Here is an 18,029-nt window from a genome sequence, read left to right as displayed (position 1 = left end):
GATTAAAAGTAGATCAAGATTAAAAGCACCCTTCTAAAATCAAAGATTTTATTGGAAAAAAAAAAAAAAAGAAAGAGGTGCTCACCACAGGTGCAACTAGGTTTGGTGGTGGAAAACGTTAAAAATAAATAAATATATATATATAAATATATAAATAAATAATAAATAAACTCCACTATTTTATATTGTATTTTTAAATTTCGGCAATACGCTGCTTTAGACACACAAATTCTGCAACACACTGCAACTCATTTTGATGGGGTTAATAGTAAGTATTTAACATATTGCATTTAGTAAAATTTAACTTGTTACGTTTAAATTTTTCAAAATTTTTGTTATTCTTGGGTTGGGGGGGCGCAAGTTAGACACTTGCCACAGCCGCTTCATACCTTCGTTACTGTACTGACTATAAGAGAAGAAGAAGAAGATGAATTATATTTGAATGGATATATTGTTAGTCAAGTGGGGAAGACTGTTGTAGGAGGGGAAAAGTAATGAGAAACTTGAGTAACTAAGGATGGGAGAGATGTGAAGAACAAAAGAGTGAGATAGAAGAAGTCTCCTAATGTGAGACCGTTAGGAGATTGAAAGATGCTCGAGAGTTTGAGAATGTTTGAGATTTTTTTTTTTTTTTTGCCTGGTATAAGACTCTTACTCTGTTTATTGCTTTTCTGAAGCATCTTGAAAAATTACCATGGTTGTTGTTCTAATCCTTATGGTAATCCATGATGCCCTTAGGCTTACAGCCTTTTGTGAGTGAAGTTTTGAAAGGGCAAAGAATTGTTGGGAATATTGAGAAGGAATAGTTTGAATAGACAGAAGACATGATGTAAGGTGAATGGATGTAGGATTGTGTGTGAGGATGGTCAGTATAAGAAGGGAATCACCTAAATAAGTAGGTCTGGGGATAAATACAGAATAGGTGATGATAAAGGAATTAATAAAGGATTGGGGGTGAAAAGATTAGCAGCAGTATACCACATTGGTGGAACTGCACTCCAGGAGATTGATGAGGCCAGGGACTTGGGAGTGTTGGTGGATAGGGAGATGAAGTTTAGGGGGCACATTGCAAAAGTAGCTAAATCAGCTCATCAACTCACTTGGTTGTTGAAAAATACCTTGACGAGCAGAGACAAGCAAGTTATTGTACCTCTGTACCGAGCCCTGATAAGACCTCATCTCGACTACTGTGCCCAGATTTGGTCACCTAGGTTCCTTCTTGATGGGGAGGATTCAGAGGCAAGTGACTAAGATGATAATGGAACAGAAATTAGTTGATAGGCAGAAAAGGGGAGATATGATTGAGACATTCAAATTGCTAAAGGGTTTTTATAGGATTAGTTCAGAGGATATTTTTGAGATCAGGACTGGTGGTGGGAGAACTAGGGGACACCTATGGAAGCTGGGCAAGAGTGTGGTTAGCAGGGGTGTTAGAGCTGGGTTCTTTAATTTTAGAATGGTAAATGAGTGGAATAAGCTGCCAGAGTCTGTTGTGGGTGCTATGACGCTGAGTGAGTTCAAGGCAAGGTATGATAGATACTGTGAGAATGTCGTATAATTGTGTGGACATGATGTTTAGGGCCTCCCTCGATGAGTCTAAGGACTCCCTGGAGTTTCCCGTAATAATAATAATAAAGGAAATGGGGAGGGAGCAGCATCAGGTATAGAGAAGCACATCTGACCTCAAAAATGAGTCACTATTCTTTTATGAATTCCAGAAGATCATAAACAAGGGAACAGCATTGTTATGCTGATTGAGCTGATTTGCATGAAAATTGTAGGCAGCACAAGTGAAATGTAGTTGGATGAGTATATCTTAACAGGATTAGAGAAGGAGTACATAATGTTTTTTTTTCTTTTCTTTTTTTTTTTTTTTTTTTTCAAAAACAAATCTTCCATAAACAGAATATCTGTTGATAGCAGAAGATAAGTATGACCCTGAATATACTAGTGCTGGGGAAAATAAATTGTTGGACACTAAAATATCTAGAGACAATATTGTATGAATCTGGTGACATGTTATTGCATAATCAAGCAAGGGAAGCATTGCATATGATAAATAAGGTTCTATGGCAGTGATGGCAAACCTTTTTACCCAGGTGTGTCAAACATCTTTTTTTTTTTTAAATATTGACGTTGTTGATGTGCCACTTGCATACATGCATTATAAATTTAACTACTTAATCATAGATGGTGACTTATACATATCATATTAGGCTATTTATTTAATAGGACATTGATATACAATCTGTGAATTCATATTATACAATTAATTTAATAAACATTATTGAAATTAGTTTTTTCATCAGAATACCAATATTTTTCAACATCTAAGGTGTGTCACCTGAAACCCTCAAGTGTGTCAGTGCTGACACGCGTGTCATAGGTTCGTTCGCCATCACTGTTCTATGGAGTCAAGAAGTGTATGAAAGAACAAAGAGGTCTGTTTTGTGAGAGTCATCATCGAAAGTATTTTGATATATATGGTGGTGAAGAATGGTCATTAACACAGTACCAATAAACGCTATATACAGTAGAAAAAAAAGATAGCCTAATAAAGGAGCTATTGTATCTCAATTTGATTGGTAAAGAGCTGCATTCCATTCTCTTCTCATGACTCACCTTCATTTGAAAAAGTCTATATCTTTATATTATCTTTTCAATTGAAGGTGAGTTAGCATATCTAGAAGAAAAAACCTAACTACTCTGTAGCAGGGTTTTTCTTTCAGAAAGTTAGCTTTTTCATCCTGCATACAGGTGGACACATGCAGTTTATTGCCAGTGGATATGGTAACCACAGACTGGTTGGCTGTGGTTAGCATATCCACTCTCCAGCCAACAGGCTACAGGTTCAAATACTGCCACGGGCATGGATGTTTGTTTGTGAATGTTAGGTGGATGATGAATTTCGTCACATGGTATGAGAACACCTCTCTGCTTATTGGAGGCCAGAAGTGACTTGAAAAAAGTTTCATGTATGGTTTCATTTCAAGCCATCCAGTGCAGGATTTCTGGACTGTGTAAAAAGTAAATTTAAAAAGTACAAAAAATATATAAAATTGATAAAAATAAAAAATTATTAACCCACCCATGTTACAAATGTACTGTTGGTTTGCAATAACCTTTTGTGGGTGGGAGCTACATGAAAAAAAATGACAAATTATAGAAGTTGTAGATGGCATTGTATGTAGATGATGGATTGTGTAGATGGAGATTAAGTGTAGCCGGTGTAATGTGGAGTGGCGTGCCTGCCGTCAGTGTGTTCCTAAGATGCCTTGGAGACATCATATAATAATAATAGTAATCATAAGATCATCATAGTTAATGTGTCCATTCTCTGATGAACTTATTATCCATTACCTGATAATAAGTTCATCAGACAATGGATACACTAAGCAAAAATCTTACACTGGTATGGTCACATCAGAAGGATACCAGATATGAGATGCTAAAATAGAAAAAATGAAAAGTATTTGGCTTTCATGTTGAAGAAAATATAGGAGTCTTGAGTAAGAAAAGAGAGAAAAGATTTTGGATTTGGAAAATATTACATGATGATGGGCAGATAAGACAACGTTGTGTCAGGCAATAGAAGACAACTGCTGACAAGTGGAGATGCCTGTAAAAGTAACTCATTATAAGTCTGATTTCATTCAGAGTTATTATTATTATTATTATTATTAAACGAGACCTCATGGAGTCAAAGACTCATCTAGGAGGTCCTTTTATCTCACACACATCTCATCATACCGCATCTTAAACACATTCAAACTCCTTGCAGACACCACACTCTCAGGCAAGGCATTCCAATCACTCACAACTCTGCACGAAAAAAACCTGCCTCTCAGTCCCTACTCACACCCTCTTTATACAGTTTCCAGGGATGACCTCTGGTTCTCCCCTGATCTCCCAGTATTCTCTGTAGAACTTCCCCACCATTGATCCTATAACAACCCCTTACGAACTTGTAGGTCTCTATCATATCTCCCCTCTTTCTTCTCTCCACTAGACTCTGCAAATTACATCTTTTCAATCTTTCCTCATACTCGACATTCCAGAGGTCAGAAACTACCTTAGTCAGTTGCCTTTGGACCCTTTCCAACATCTCTTCATCCTTCTGAAAACCAGGTGACCAAATCTGGACACAATAGTCCATGTGTGGCCTAATCAAAGCCTTATGCCTTATACAATGGAACAAGAATCTCCCTACTTCAACACGTCAGTGTCCTCCGCATCATTCCCAGAAGTCTTTGTGTTGTCTTCACAATTTTGGCGATGTGTCCCCTAAATTTTAGATCCTTATCCACTATCACCCCCAGATCTCTTATTTCCTCTACTTCCAACAATATATTCTCACCAAGCATAAATTCAGCATCCCATCTTTGTTTTCCAAATTTTAAAACCTTACATTTTGCAATATTGAACTCACATCCCCATTTGCTTTCCCAATCACTCAATTTATTCAAGTCTTCTTGCAAGGCCACAACATCTTCACTACTCTTTATGGTTCATCCAAACTTTGCATCATCTGCAAACAACTGAATATCTCCATCCAAATCTTCGCCAATATCATTAATATACAAGTTAAATAGTAATGGCCCTAAAACAGACCCCTGAGGCACTCCACTAGTGACTTTCCTTTTCCTGGATATTGCACCCCCATACACAACTTGTTGATACCTATCAGATAGCCAGTCTCCAATCCAATGCACTAATATTATATCCAACCCCATCTGCTCTAGTTTGACTGTCAACTTATCATGAGGTACTCTATCAAAAGCTTTTGTGAAATCCAAGTATATTACTGTGTATCCTTCTCCTCTATCCAAGGAAGCAGTCACTTTATTGTAATAAGTAAGTAGATTACTAAAACACGACCTCCCTTTAGCAAATCCATGCTGTCCATCAAAGATTATACCATTGTTGTCAACCCAACTCTGGATCCTAGTTCTCACAAGCTTCTCCAACAACTTAACCACAACACCTGACACACAGATAGTTTGATGCTTGAGTTCGATCACCTCCTTTATGAAGTGGCACAATCTTGCCCTCCTTCCACTCTTTAGGGACTTGACCGAGTGCAAGACTCATATTAAAAAAATATGTCAAGGCAGGTGTCAACTCTCTGGCACATTCCTTCAGAATACGCGGTGATATATTATCAAGTCCCACAGCCTTATTTACATCTAGTTTACTCAACTCCCCAAACACCTCTTGCTCACTTACAGTCAGTCTCTCCTCCCCATCATCAACTGCTCTTAATCTCTCCATGAAATCACATTCACAAGATTGAAAGATCTTTATGAACTGCTCATTAAGTATCTCCATCACACATTCTGCAACAGCTATCTTTATACCATTTCCTCCAATCAATGTCATCCTTCCATAATCATTCTTTCTTTTGCTGGCTACATATCGAAAGAACTCCCTAGGATTCTTTTTAGCTTCATTAGCTAACTGCTTTTCATACCTCTCTTTAGCTACTCTCACCAACCAAGTCACCCTCCTTGCCTGGTCTTTGTAGACCTCATGAAATTGGTTACTTCCACTTCTCTTATGCTGCCTCCACAATGCCCTTTTTCTCTGTAAAGGGAATGGCAGTAAATCGACTGTGACTGGTGGTAGTGAGCAAACATGTATAAGGAATTAAGTAAACTCAGTGTTAATAAGGTAAAATGACATATTTGAAATGTTTTTGCTGGTATTATTCGGCATGAAAGAACCAGATGGGATAGAATAATTATTGTTGATCACTATTAGTTTTATGAAAATTCTTGTATTTTCTTGTTTTTTATTGATCACTAGTAGAGTGACCAATAAAATATTGATCACTTTATATTCAATCTAGATGCTTGGGAAGCACCTATGTCTTTTAAGTAGTCCACACTAAGACAACTTGGGGATGCTGAGAAATATATTTCCGCAAGCTCTCTGGTCAAACTTATGAAACTTTCATCGTTTCTACATTTGGTTTTGAAATAATGCTGGATTTAATATCCACTTTGCTTATGTAATTAATGTATTTGATATTTTTAACAAAAACCTGACAATGAGATAAGTCCCAGAGGAAAGGAACGATAAAATTACATTTCACAACAGTTTGGGTGGAGTTATACATAGCTGCTTTGAATTATAGATCAATTTATTTATCTGGAATTGTGAGTGTTAAGATGTTGGAAGTTTTTTCCCACTTGGTCAGACTGTAATAAATTTAGTTTAATCCTTTATCCAAGTGTAAGTAAACAAAGTTTGCACCTGAAGTATCTTCAGGACTGAGGCAACTCGTGGTAAAGGTGGACTAAGCTCTCATCACTTGTCTTAGTATCTCCCATAATGCAAAGCACATCTCCTTGCAGACATGTATAATACTATGCATTAAGGGAAGGGCACTACCCAGACTGGTTTCGATGTTTATTGAGGTCTCATCAGTATGAGCCAGACCCATAGGTGGTGATACTAAGGTGGAAGTAATGGAGAAATCATATTTACCTATATGAGTTGCCAAAAGGTGTCTCACCGCCTTATTAAATTACTCTGGATTAGTAACACCACCTCTGGGTCTGGCTCCCACTGACAAGACCTCAATAAAGGTCGAAACCGGTCTTGGTAGTGGCCCTTCCCTTAATGCATAGCATTGTACATGTCTGCAAGGAGATGTGCTTTGCATTATGGAAGATACTATGACAAGTTACGAGAGCTTAGTCCACCTTTACCACGAGTTGCCTCGGTCCTTAAGATACCTCAGGTGCAAACTTTGTTTGCTTACTCTTTGATAAAGGATTAAACTAAATTTATTATAATAGGGTGTTAAGAGTTGGTGTTTTTTATGATATATTTCAGAATTTGAATTAAATTACAGAGAACATGAGAATTTTTTGTGATTGTTGGCATGAGTATATTAATGTGGGGGATTGTTTTAACGATCTCCTTTTGTATTACAGAGGAGACACATATGCTAGTCTCTTTGGCTGAGTGGAGGTTAGCATATCCACTCTACAAACAACAGAGTGTGAGTTTGAATCTCATCATGGGCATGAATGTTTATGATAGGTTGAGTGTCCATTGTCGTGCTTATTGGGGACATGAAAGTTACCTGAAATCCACTCTACTTAATATTTTTCTTGGACTTAAAAAACAACGACAACAAAAAATTGAAGTTGTATTTTCAAAAAATTGGAAGTGAAAAAAAAACCTCCTAATTAAAATTTAAATCAATGAAATATATCAGCTTAAACCGAAATGAAGAAATAAAGACTGTAATTACAAAATAGAAAACTGTATCATCTCCCCCCCCCAGGATAAAGATTAGTTATTCTCATACGATTTTCAAGCCATCCAAGTGGTGAGTGCGAATGTGATATCAAGCATCACATTCAGCACTCACCACTGCCAAAGTCTGCAACTAATCACCTATTAAACAATTTTAGTTCTGCCATAATGGTGTTCGGTTCAGGTTTTGAACCCAGGACTTTTGCCATCTACAGATTGTCACTCTAACCAGCACAGCAATGTAATGAACTGGATTTTGAGCAAAATAGTTTACCGAAACACGGTAAAGAAACATAAAGGTATACACATATAGCAAAAAATTATATAGAACTGAATTTATAAAAAATGGAACCAGACTGAACTTCTTCATTCCAGTACATTTAAATTTGATTGTCTTTTCATAGAAACATATGAAATGTTGTGAAATCGTTTGAATCTGAACCGATCAGACTGCATGCTGATATCCACGTTTTGGGAACTGATTACTTTTAACTGTTCATAAGTTTTTTTATTTATTTTTTTTTTTTATCTAACAGTTTTTTACAATTGTTCCTTTGACCTGTAATAGTGTATATATCATGTACTTCAGCTGTGACCAAGACATGAGAGCTAATATGTGCATGATTTATGACTCATTAATCTTTTGAATGTAGATAATGTTCTGTCTCCCTGATGACATACACATAATATTGGATGAAATATATTGGAGTTTTAAAATAAAATTCTATATAATTTTTGCAACATGTGTAAGCTGTAAAGTTACGAGTGCACATGTCCCATTAAAAGTATTAATAATATCTGTTCTATACAAGAGTCATTAGGCCTGTGTGGCTCAGTAGAAGTGGTGCTTGCATCCTCTGCACTAGACACCTGAACAGAAGTACGAGAGTATATGTGTTGCAAAATGGATGGTAGCTGGGAGACAGATTTGGAGCTGAAAGGAAATGTCATCAGGAAGGTCAGTGACTTTAGATACTTAGGTTCAACAATGAAAGAGGATGGTGAGGCTGAGAAGGAAGTGGGATGCAGGATGGAGGAGCTGGAGAGAGAGAAGGCTGGAGTGCTATGCGATAAGAGGGTGCCGATCAATCTAAAAGGCAAAATCTACAGGACAGTAGTGAGACCAGCTATGACATATGCTATGGAAACTGTGGCCATGAGAAAAAATAACATCAGGCAGAATGGAATGGAGGTAGCAGAGATGAGAATGCTTAGGTGGATATGCTGTATGACCAGAAAAGATCATCTGAGAAATGACTATGTAAGGGGAATGGTGAAAGTTACGAACTTAGGGGCAAAGATACAGGAGGCAAGGTTGAGACAGTTTGGTCATGTGGTGGGAAGAGAGGTCATGCAGATGGATGTGCAGGGGAGGAGGAAACACTGGCAGCCAAAGAAGAGATGGAGGGAGATGGTGGAGGAGGACTTGAGGAGACTCACTACAAACAGCGACCTTACTTAAGTGAGACAAGCTGCAGAAGAAGAAGAAAAAAGTTTTCTCTCTCTCTTTTTTTTTTTTTTTTTTTTTTTTTTTTTTACAAGACTCATGTTTAAAAAAAAAAATCCATTTAGTAGCATAGCTATTTTATTTCAAATGAGAATACAAATCAATTCATAATAGATATTAAATAACATAATAATAATAATAATAATAATAATAATAAAGTTATAGCAATCTGAAAAACTGGAATCAAAGCTGAAATTTGAATTGACTGATTTTTATAAATTGGAACTGATAAAAAAATTGTGAAACATGATAAAACTGAAATAAAAACCTTCTTCTTCTTGCTTTAAGCTTCAGCTTGTTGCTTCTACAATACTTCGATGAGATAGTCTATCCATTACTTTTGTCTACAAGCTGATATTTTTGTATATGGTTTCCAGTCTCATGCTAGTTTAGCTATTCTTTTTGAGTCTATCCTATTAACATGTTGATTCCATTCTAATCTTCTCTTTTTTATTCATGCTTTTATGGATTGTAGTTGACATTCTTCATAAATTTTTTTCATTTTTATTTTAAGGGGAAATTTTATTTTATTTCATTTCATTTTAAGGGGGAAAAGACATTGAAATGTCTTTTCCCATTGATTACAATATTGATTTCATTCTAATCTCTTTTTTATTCCTGCTTTTATGGATTGTAGTTGACATTCTATATAAATTTTTTGATTTTTATTTTAAGGGGAAATTTTATTTCATTTCATTTTAAGGGAGAAAAAGGCATTGAAATGTCTTTTTCCCCCTTATAGGGAATATAGCGAGGCCTAAACCATCTAGCTTTTGGAAACTGAGTGGGCAGTTCCATCTCCACTGGTAGCCATTCAGAGATACTGGCCCATGACTAACACTAATTATACGTGGCAACTGATGAAGAGACAAGTGGTACCATCTCTTGGTACCTAATCCTAACAGGATATAATACTGTCTGAAATAATGTTTATTCTACAGTTGATTTTCTTGAGTTTATGGAGCAAAAACCCTAGTTTCCAGGATAAAAAACCTGCTTGCCCATGCCATAGAATGACTAATTTGGGAACCAGTTGAAGATAAGCTTAGAAAAAGTTCCTCCAGTTAGCAACTAGACTTGAACTTAAGTCTATCTTCAGACAGCCTAACACAGAGGTAAATGGCACTTCCACTGATCTTCCACAGGTCTTTTAGAATAATAAATATGCCATAGAAATAACTAAATTTATTATACAAATATTTCATCTTGCATATCAATATGTAAGACATCATTGGTACAAATAGCAAACAACAATAAGGGATTGAATAAGAAAAACAGTTGATCACATGCTTAAATTGGAATTGCTCTGGGTATACAGTCACGTGTTCATGGATTAAAACACTTCAGCTGAAATTTAAAATTAATTCAAAATAATATATATATGATAACCAGATCATGCTGCCATTGGAAACTAGACCTTGGGACATTAAACTGTAGGACTCTGAGCAGTGAAGCACAGTTAACTGAACTAACTGAAGAGCTAAAGCAACTAAAATGGGACATTCTTGGACTGTGTGAAGTTAGACGTAATGGTGAAGAAATTCTCGTCATCATCATCAAATTCCTGATATGTACCCTCAATGGGTGTACAGGATATGATAGTACTACATGAAAAATTTACATCGTTACTAACTTCCTATCTACAATTTTCCTCCAAATCATTCTGTTAAATGTCAAGACTCCAATATTATCAGCTCTTATATTTCTGTCTTTTAAGGCACTTTTTACTGTATCAATCCACCTATATCTTGGTCTTCCTGTGAGTCTTTTTTCCTGCCAACTTTGCAGAAAACACTTGTTTTGCTAATTTTTCTTCTCACATTCTGCTTAAGTGACCATACCACCTGGATTAGCTCTGCTAATGCATTCCTGGATGTTGACAATGTCAAGTTCTTTTCTAATATCCTCGTTTTTAATATGACTTTCCCATTTACACTATATGTTCATGACGCTAATCTTTCTGAGGACTCTCATATCTGCAGTTTCTAGTCTTTGGTCATGTGTTTTACTTCTAAAGTAAAACACTTGACCAAACCCAGCTCTCAGATCCATAAGTTAAAATTGGTTTGTATACAGCTAATTTAGTGTTTTGGCTAATTTCTCTCTTATTCCATATAAATTTATTCAGTTGACTTCCAATCATACCAGCTTTGTTGATTCTGTTGTCTATTCCATATTTAACTTACCATCTTCACTAAAAATTGTGCCTAAGTAGCTGAAATGTTTTACTAGTTCTATAAGTTCTTTATTCACAATGCAGTCGATATTTTCAATGTTTCTGCCTATTTTCATTGTCTTTGTCTTTTTAATGCTGACCTTCATACTATATCTATTACAACAGTTATTCAATTTAATCAGGCAATCTTGCAGACTTGTAGCGGATTTATTTAGAAGCATAACATCATCCACATAAAGCAAAGAGCTGAAATTAACATCTCCAATACCACTTTCCTTCATAATGTGATCCATATAGACAATGAATAAGATAGGAGATCATCTGCATCCTTGTCTGACACCAGATTTAACATTAAACCATCTTCCTGTACTTCCTTCAATTCTAACTGCTGACTTACAACTCAAATAAAGACTACGTATTGCTTGATATAATGCTCCATCAACACCATGCAATGGTAGCGTTTGGAATAGCTTCTCTCTTGGCACCTTGTCATATGCCTTTTCCAGATCTACAAAACTTAAATACAGATCTTTGTTATATTCCCATGATTTCTCGACTATCTGTCATAAAGTAAAATTCTGATCCTGACAGCCTCTATTTGGCCTGAATCCAGCTTGTTTTCAAACCTTCTCTTCCACAATCCTTCTCAACTGTTTCTCAAGTATAGTTGCATATATCTTACCTGAAATACTCACTAATGAAATGCCTCTGTAATTCTCACATTTAGTCAGAGTCATTTAGTTTTATTTTCCTTTTTATATATTGGTACTATGAGAGCTCTACTCCAATCATCTGGAATTCGTCCTTCTCTCCAGACCTTCTGAACTCTGCAGCGCAGCCATTGTACGACTTTTATACCTTCATACTTGAGCATTTCTGGTCGAATATCATCTACTCCTGTTGCCTTTCCACATTTTAGGCTTTTGATAGCTTTTTCTACTTCAAGTATGGATATGTATTCATGACTGCATGCCTGGTCAGTGTTTTCTACCACTGTGCTGTCATCACTGTTTGTTTCATTTAGCAGTTTTGCAAAGTAATTACTCCATACTTCAAGGATATCTTTTTCTCTAGTTTTCATGTCACCTTTATCATCTCTAATTCCTTTTACAGCAGCCTTTCCTCCATTTCTAAGCTTCTTCAACAACCTCCAGAATATTTTGCCACCTTCTTGATATTTATTTTCTATGTTCTTGCCAAAGTCCTCCCATGACTTGTGTTTAGCTTTCTTACATTTGTCTCTATTCTCTAAGAGCACAAGCTGACTTATTTGCCAGGAACTTTTGATATGCGTTCTTCTTTAACTTCACTGCCTCTTTAACTTCCTGTGTCCACCATGGAGCTCTGATTTTTCTATCCTTGCATACAACGTCACCACATGCCTCTCTGGCTGAATCAATCAGTGTTTTCTTCAGGGCTTGCCACTGAATCTCCAAGGTTTGGTTCCTGTTCACAAACTCTTTAATTTTTTCTTCAATAATATTTGTGTATTTTAGTCTACAGTTCACATCTCAGAGCTGCTCAACTTTTATTCTCTTTAAAACTTTCTTACATGTTCTTCTTTTCAGTATGAAATTCAATTTTATTCTGCTCAAGACTAAATGGTGATCACTTCCAATTTCAAATCCTCTGTACACGCTGGTGTCCTGCACCAGGGAGAAAACATCACTATCAACAATAACATAGTCAATGAGACTTTTCTTATTCCTTGCCTCTTCTCTCCATGTGAATTTGTGCACATTTTTATATTGGAACATGGTGTTAGTAATTACCAGTCTGTGTCCTGAGCAGAAATCCATCAGGTATTGCCATTATTATTAGCTTTGCTCTTTTCTCCAAATTTTCCCACAATATATTTTTGTATGTCACAATCATTTACTAATCTGCTATTTAGATTCCCAACAAGGACCAACTTTTCTTTTTTCATTGTGTCAGTTGCTTTCTCTCAAGCCTCAAAAAATTCCCCCACTTCTACCTTAGGAGAGCCTTCTGTGCGACCATAGGCACAAATAAGTTTCATTGTGCAGTTCCCCATACTGATATTTGCCCACATCACTCTACTTGAGATTGCTTGCCATTCAAGAAGATTATCCTCATATTTTGTGTAGAATACTCTGGCTACTCCTTCTTTTCCTTGATTGTCATTGCCTGAATGTAACATTTTGTATTTATTGCTCAGAAAGATCTCACCAGTTTTTTCTGTTTTGTTTCAGTAACTCTTATTATGTCGATCTGGTACTTATTGAATTCCTCATCTTGCTCCATTTCTTTGTCATTCAATTTGTTCCAGTAGTTGACTTTTTGCTGTTTGCCCTGGTTCTCTGGTGAAAACAACTCTGGGCCTTATTTAACCAGGCGATGCCCCAGCCGGCATGAAATTCTGTCTTGTTGTGCCATTTTGAAATTTTGGTTTAAGCCAATAAGAATACAGTTTGGTTGGCTAAATCCTAAATTGCCAGCCCATCCTCATCCCTTCAGTATCCAGGTTGATACCTAACAGGGTGCACCATGAGAAGGTGAGGATTGAAGAAATTCTTCATTTAAAAAAGGAGACATACTATATTGTTGAGGCCAAGATAAGGAAAGAATCAGTTGAGTTGGTTTCATGATCAATAAAAAACTGAAGAACATTATAATAGAATTTGACAGTAATATCCGATCTAATAGCAAGTATTGTTGTTCAAAAATCAAAAAGATACACTCTTACGATCATCCAAGTCTATGCACCAACAATAAGTCATACTGACAAAGAAATTGAATCCTTCTATCATGATGTATCCCAACTCCACAATAAAGGAAAACACCATTTCAGAATTATAATGTGAGACTTTAATGCTAGAATTGGTATACAACATTCAGATGAAAGCTCAATGGAAAATTTTGGATATGGCATGAGTGACGACAGAGGAGCAAGGTTAATGGAATTTTCAATATAAGAAAACTTGTATATAATTAATTCCTTTTTCAAGAAAAAAAACACATAGAAAGTGGACATGGTAAAAGTCCAAATGGAAAAACTAGTGAAGTCGACTTTATCCTTCACACATTGGAAGTGACCATCATATGGTATGCAGTAAAATCCAAATAAACTGCGTAAAGAAAGAAGAAAAATGTTTCGAAGATCAAAGCAAAACATAAATGTACACAAACTCAACATTAAAAAAGATATATTCCAACACGAACTAAACAATAGATTTAAACATCTTATTATAGATGACAATGCTGATCTATCAGAAAGTAATAACATTATTAACTAAAACCTTTTACAATGCTCAATTGAAATATCTGGTACCACAGAACAGAAACAAGACAAAATTTCTGAAGAAACAAAGAGAAATGAAACAATCAGTTAACCTAAAAAATACAGTTGAATACACTGAATTGTGCAAAACAATCAGAAAACATACCATAGAAGAAATAAGAAAATTCAACTGTAAATTCATACAACAAACAATTGAAAACAACCATAGTCTCAAAAAAGCCAAGCAGCAATTGATGAACAGCAACAAACAGATTTTCGCAGTCAAACTACAAGATGGGACCATCACCAGAGATAGATATGCTATAGCAAAAAGAGTTGAAGAATTTTACTCAATATTATATCAAGATGATGAATTAAATTAAGAAGAAGACAACTATAAAACAGCTGAAGTACCACAGATTCTACCAGAAGAAGTTATGTGGAGCATTCAAAGCTTGCACAATGGGAAAGCTGCGGGTGGGGATGGAGTTGTGGCTGAACTTCTAAAAACAAGTGGAGAAACAATCTACAAACTCTTAGCAAAACTATTTACTTTATACCTGAAGAGAATTCATGTACCAAGAACATCGAAGAAGGCTACCCTAATTCTGATACATAAAAAAGGTGAGGTAGAAGACTTGACGAACTATCAGTCTGCTATCAGTGGCAGGCTTTAGTACAATGGACCATATATTCAAGTTGTACAGCTGATTATTGAACAGTGTAATGAATATCAATTATCACTATGTCTTGGTTTTATTTTATTGACTGTGAGAAAGCCTTTGATTCACTTAAAGCTTGTGCAATACTTAAAGCATTATGAAACCAACAAGTGGAAGAGCCATACATCAGGACCATCAAATCAGCATACACCAATGCCACAGCAGCAATTCATTTCAATGGAAACATCTCTACTGTGGAAATACAGATCGGTATAAGACAGGGTGACAATGTTTCCAAAATTATTCACAGTATGCCTAGAAGAAATATTCGAACTTCTTGATTGGAAAGGGAAAGGTCTGAAGATAAATGGAAGATATTTAAGCCATTTACGCTTTGCAGATGCCATGGTTATCTTTACTTCAACTGTACATGAATTACAGACTCGTATCCATGAACTCCAAATTGCTAGCAAAACAGTTGGCCTAAAGATTAACCTAAAGAAGACCCAAATTATGTTCATTACCTGTGTCCAACCAGAAATAATAAAAATCAGTAATGAGGAAATTAAACAAGTTGATCATTACATATACTTAGGATGACAGATATCAATGGAACAAAATATCATGGACGAAATTGAAAGGTGCACGATGCTTGGGTAGAAAGCATTTTGAAAATCACATTCAATATTCAAAAGCCAACTACAATGCGTGAAGAGAAACGTTTTTAACCAATGTATTCTTCCTATACTTTCATATGGCTGTGAAACATGGACACTGAATACAAAGGAAATTCAAAAATTAAGAACAATACAATTTAGTATGGAAAGAAGTATGTTTCTTTCCATACTAAATTGTATGGAAAGAAGCATACTTGTGATCCAATCTTGTGATTGGATCACAAAAGTAATACATGGATAAGAAATCAAACAAAAGTTTCTGACATCATAAGAAGAGTGAAACATCTGAAGTGGCAATATCTGGGCATATTGCTTGAAGACAAGATCAATGATGGACAAAAGAATGGACAGATCGAAAAAAGAACGACTGATGGCGAAAGTTGGACGCATGTTGGAACGAAAGTACTGAACCAAAGAAAGATGAATGACAGTAAAAGTGAGAAGAATGTTAGTGAAAGTTGCACTTATGTTGGACCGAAAGTACGGAAACAAAGAAGGATGAATGAGAGGGAAAGTGAGAAGAGGGGGTCGAGAGTTAGAAAGTTAGAAAGATTTAATGATAGAGAGAATGTGTCGTGAGGTTCGGAAGGTGAATTGGATTGGAAGAAGCAAGAAATGAAATGGATGCGGAATGAAATTAAGAGAATTCAGGTCAAAACCATTAAAATAAATCATGATGGCATGAAAGAGTTAACAAAAGATGAGCGAGTGACGTTGTATGGCGACTCCATTATTAAAGGTGTGCTAGAGGATAAAATGCACAAGGTGTTTTTCAGGCGGTAAAATGAGTAGAGTGATTGAGGCATTGAATATGAGGCAGGAACGAGCAAAAGAGTTAATTGTATTAATTGGTACAAATGATTTGAGAGAGAACAAAGAGCATGTCAAAATGAATGTCAGGAGACTGCTTGGAAAGATAAAGGAGAATAGTGTGACAGGAAGGGTAGTCAGTGTGTTGCCTAGGTATGATTGTGGTGAAATGAGGCGGAGAGCAAGGATTATGAATGATATTCTGGCTGAAATGTGTGAGGAGATGGGAGGAGTACAGTTTGTTAATGTGTGGAATGAGTTTGAGGGACGAAGTGAGCTGTATGGGAGCGATGGACTGCATTTGAGTGGTTATGGTGTGAGTCGCTTGGAGAGACTGCTGCTGGAAAGTGGAGAAGTGCATAGAGAGAATGAATCAGATCGAGAGGGGAGTGATGTGGAAGAGCAGGAGAGTAAGACAGGAGAGATTGAAGAAGTGGAAATGAATGGGGAAGTGAGTGATATGAGTATAGAAAATGAGAGAATGGGTGTGCAAGAGGAGCAGGGAAACGGGGAGGTTCAGGGTGGACAGGGATACACAGCGTGAGAAAGGTGGATGCTCCAAGAGGAGGTGAGAGCATGTGTAGGCAGGAAAGTAATGGGATAATCAGGGATCAAAAGGAAACAGATGGAATTGCAAAGGGTTCTAAAATGAAGAAGCAGAAAGGGAAATGGCCCCAGTCCAGCATGGAGAGATCACATCGAGTGAGTGGTATCAGTGGAACTAGCTGTAGATCCAGAAATGAATTGTTGTGTTTGTATACCAGTGCTAGAAGTATAAGAAACAAGGCGGATGAAATGGTTGCACTAATTGTGTCTGTGCACCCAGAGATTGTTGGAATAAGTGAGACATGGTTAGATGAGGATGACATCCTGACAGGAATAGAGATGGAAAGGTATGATGTGTTTCGTGAGGATAGAAGGGGTAAAAAGGGAGGGGGAGTGCTATTGATGATAAAGAAAGAGTTATGTCCATACAAGGTAGAGATGCAAGAGGGAAATGGGGCCAGTGGTTTTGAGGCAGTATGGTGTGAGATATAGGTGAATAGAATCAAATACTTGGTGGGATGTTGTTATAGACCTGGTAATGTGGATGGTTGTGATAGGGAAATGTATAGTCAAATAAGCCAAGCAAATAAGAAAAAGGTGATCATTATGGGTGATTTTAATTATGGCAATATAGACTGGAATGATGAGATAGCAACTGGAAGTAAAGAAAATGAGCTTCTTGAGTTTTTGAGGGATAACTACCTCAGACAGTAAGTAACAGAGGGAACGCGAAGATTGAGGGTCTTGGATTTGGTCATCTCATCAGAGGATGTAATTATAAATGAGGTATCAAATCATCCATCAATTGGTGAAAGTGACCATGAAGTGATTAATTGGGTGGTTGCCAGCAGTGCAAGGACCCCTGTGAAAAAAGGGTAGATGTGGAACTACAAGGGGGGGTGATTATGAAGAGCTCAGGAGACAGCTTGCAGGTGTCGCATGGAATGAGGAGTTAACTGGAAAAGAGATCAATGCAGCTTGGGGGATTTTCAAAACTATTTAGTAGATGCAATGTCTAAATGTATACCATGGGTGAGAAGGTTAAATAAGGTAGGTGTGAGATGGATGAATAAAGAGATTAAGCATGCAATACAGAGACAAATGGCATTGTGGAGGCAGCATAAGAGAAGTGGAAGTAACC

General features: G+C 36.5%; 1 protein-coding gene across 3 annotated transcripts in view; it reads left to right on the top strand.

The window, feature by feature from the left end:
• Positions 1-18,029, top strand: part of LOC150109764 (cyclic AMP-responsive element-binding protein 1-like) — a 341,490-nt gene that overhangs the window by 178,749 nt on the left and 144,712 nt on the right. The gene's annotated exons all lie outside the window — the stretch shown is intronic.

Source organism: Typopeltis vanoorti, chromosome 1 (genome assembly GCF_054136105.1).
Source record: "Typopeltis vanoorti isolate ZY-2024b chromosome 1, IOZ_Tvanoo_1.0, whole genome shotgun sequence".
In the NCBI taxonomy this organism is placed as follows: Eukaryota; Metazoa; Arthropoda; class Arachnida; order Uropygi; family Thelyphonidae; genus Typopeltis; species Typopeltis vanoorti.
The sequence above is the reverse complement of the archived record's forward strand: the minus strand, read 5'-3'. Positions and strand labels throughout refer to the sequence as shown.